A 3,083-nucleotide genomic window follows, 5' to 3' on the forward strand; every position below is an offset into this window, starting at 1 on the left:
CACCTTCTCATAAAGCTTAATAGTATGTACATAATTTAGCCATTCAATTTTAAAGGGGGCCTCAGGAGAAAACCAATGGTTTAAAATTTTCAGATGTGCATAAAACAGAAGCTTAATTATCAGATATCGGTTCTCCTTTATTGTTGTTGTGTCGCCCAAGATAGCTACAGAAGGGTTTCTAGGGGTTAGACAGTTAAGTTTTATGTCTATTTCGTCGAAAATTTCACACCAGTATTTATATATCGGGGTGCATAACCAAAACATATGAATCAAATCAGCTTCGTTAGAGACGCATCTAGGACAGGTAGATTTGTCCCTAATCCCCATTTTGAACAACTGCATGGGAGAATAATAACCCAAATGAATAATGCGTAACTGGATTAATTTATGAGCTTCATTGAGGGAAACTTTATCCATGTTCCCCAAAATACATTCCCACTGCTGTGCTTCTAACTGGCCCATCATTTTACCCCATCTGGATAAGCTCACACCACTCCTCACCAGCCCCCTGCATTTTATTTTAATATACACTGGAACCCCTGAAATTCATTATAATATGCACTGGCACATATTTTTGCAACAGCAGTGATGTTTTTTTCTGTGTACCAGTGGGACAAAACAGCAATATCTAAGCACATCTGCCATGAAAACTAAAGTGTGTGCAAGTACTAAGTGGGGTAAAACACTACATAAACAATAAAGAGGGTTCAGCACTCACAGTGATGAAATATTATACTGCTATGTAACAAAGTGCTCTACACACTGAAAGATAATACTAATGATACTCTACATAATGTCTAAATAAATTAACCACACCATGCCCGCTATCATGAACAGTACAGACCATATAGACCCTGTAAGAGATTATAGTACAGGTACAACCAGTGACTTACTGGTAACAACTTCTCTGATCAGAATCAATCACTTTAACTTTTCTTCTCCATCCCGTTCAGGATGCCAGGACAATTTCTTCCAGCCATAACTCGTCTCATCAAAACCTGTTAAACATCTTAGGCTCTGTATTCTTGCCCCACATATAGTTCCCCAAATTGTAATAAGGTCCTGCCTTGTGTCTCATATAGTAAAGTTGGTAGGTAAATGGGGTGGGGAAGTCTCTTCCTCGATTAGATGTGGTGCCTACAGTATGTAATTTACAATATTACGTAGGTCCCCCCAGTAGTCTTCGCCATTGGGTAGGTGCCCCCCTGCAGGTAGTTTCCCCCATTATCCATCCCCCCTTCTCAGTAGCCAAGTTCCCCCATTTTAAGTAGTTTCCCCAGTAGCTAGATTGCCCCATGTAGTAGTATACCCAGTGGTCAGGTCTAAAGTTGTTTAAAGTGACCCTGTACCCACAATTTGCCCCCTAAACCACTTGTACCTTTGGATAACTGCTTCCAATCCAAGATCTGTCCTGGGGTCTATTCGGCAGGTGATGCAGTTATAGTCCTAAAAAAACTACTTTTAAACTTGCAGCCCTGTCAAACGGACGTGGCCTACAATATCTGTGCCCTAACTTTGCACCACCCCTCAGTCCCTCCTCCCCACCCACTTCATCATTAAGAACAATTAGAACATTTTCTCCTGTCTGAACATTGCACAGGTGCCTTAACGATCCAGCCCATGTGCCATGCTGACACAGGTGAGGAATAGGAGACAATCTGCCTGGAGCATTCTTAATGATGAAGAGGGCGGGGAGGAGGGACACAGAGGTTGTCCCAGCCAAATGCATACACAATCTAAGCCCCAGCCGTTGGGCACAGGGCTGCAAGTTTAAAAGTTGTTTTTTAAGACAATAACTGCATCACCTGCCGAACAGACCCCAGGACAGATCTTGGATTAAAAGCAGCTAGCTGAAGGTACAAGTGGTTTGGGGGGGGGGGGGGGCAGATCCTAAACTGTCTTGACCAATTAAGGAGAGTGGTACATTCTTACAAATCCCTTTCCATATCTCTTCTGAATTCTTCCCAGTATCACTTTCACATTTCTCCTTACTTCTGTCAGAATAAAATGAGTTTTGGTTTTGTTCACAATACGGTAAATGTTTGACAACTCTTTGTTTTACTCATTGCTTATCCAATCCCTTGTGTTCAATTACTGTGAAATGAGTTATATCTATTATACATTTCACCGCATGACTTATTTAAAGATGATTAAATCTGAATTTGATATCAATCTTATATTTCTGGCTAAAATCCTTGAACAACAATAAATTCACGTCGACAAATAATGGTCCTACTGCAGTTTATTTTATATTAAAAATAATATTTTATATTAAAAATTTTAAAAAGTGCAAATTCCCATGAGATAATTGTGACCCTAGAGGGGTGTAAATTTTTAACTTTCCTTAACCCTTTAACCTCATCCATACAGCTATACAAGTCTGGCTGACGTAACCCCAGAAGAAGAGATCAGCAAATATAAAGTGTAAACGAAGCACAGTGCTTCACTACACTCGGCAATCGGCTTGCCAATCGCCTGCCTTTGATCTCCACTCTGTCTCCCAGGACTGCATCCAGCTTTTCCAGGCATCTGAAGAGAGAGAGTGGAGATCAAAGGAGAGGAGAAATTTCAGGCTTTCCTTTAATACCTGATCTCTGTTTATAGTCTGTTTCTGGCTTTGGCTTCAAATCTTTGGCAGATAATCTGTCAGATAATCTTTCTGCGTAAATTAGATTAGCCAAAGTAATCGTTTCCCTGGTGTCTAAGTGCGAGCACCTTTGTTAATATGAATATATTGGTGCTTATGTAATTGAAAAGTTTTTGTACACATTTATGGGTCATTGCCCTGACAAACAACATCAACAGTAAATCAATGGGTGATTACTTTTCCTAATTTTAATATCACATTTGTAATAAAACTGCTAGTCCAAAGTCCAACACCATAACTATGGTACAACATTAATTTAAAACAAAACCATTACACAGTACACATGCTGCAAAACACTTGAGCGAACCTCAGGCATTCTTGGGTTCTTCCAAAACAAGCAAGCAAGCAGCATTTCATAACTGGTGGCTGAAGAAGTTGGATGCAGCCCTAGGGAGCCCTGGGAAAACATGGTCATAGCCTATGGCTGTATCCATGT

Source organism: Dendropsophus ebraccatus, chromosome 5 (genome assembly GCF_027789765.1).
Source record: "Dendropsophus ebraccatus isolate aDenEbr1 chromosome 5, aDenEbr1.pat, whole genome shotgun sequence".
Lineage (NCBI taxonomy): Eukaryota > Metazoa > Chordata > Amphibia > Anura > Hylidae > Dendropsophus > Dendropsophus ebraccatus.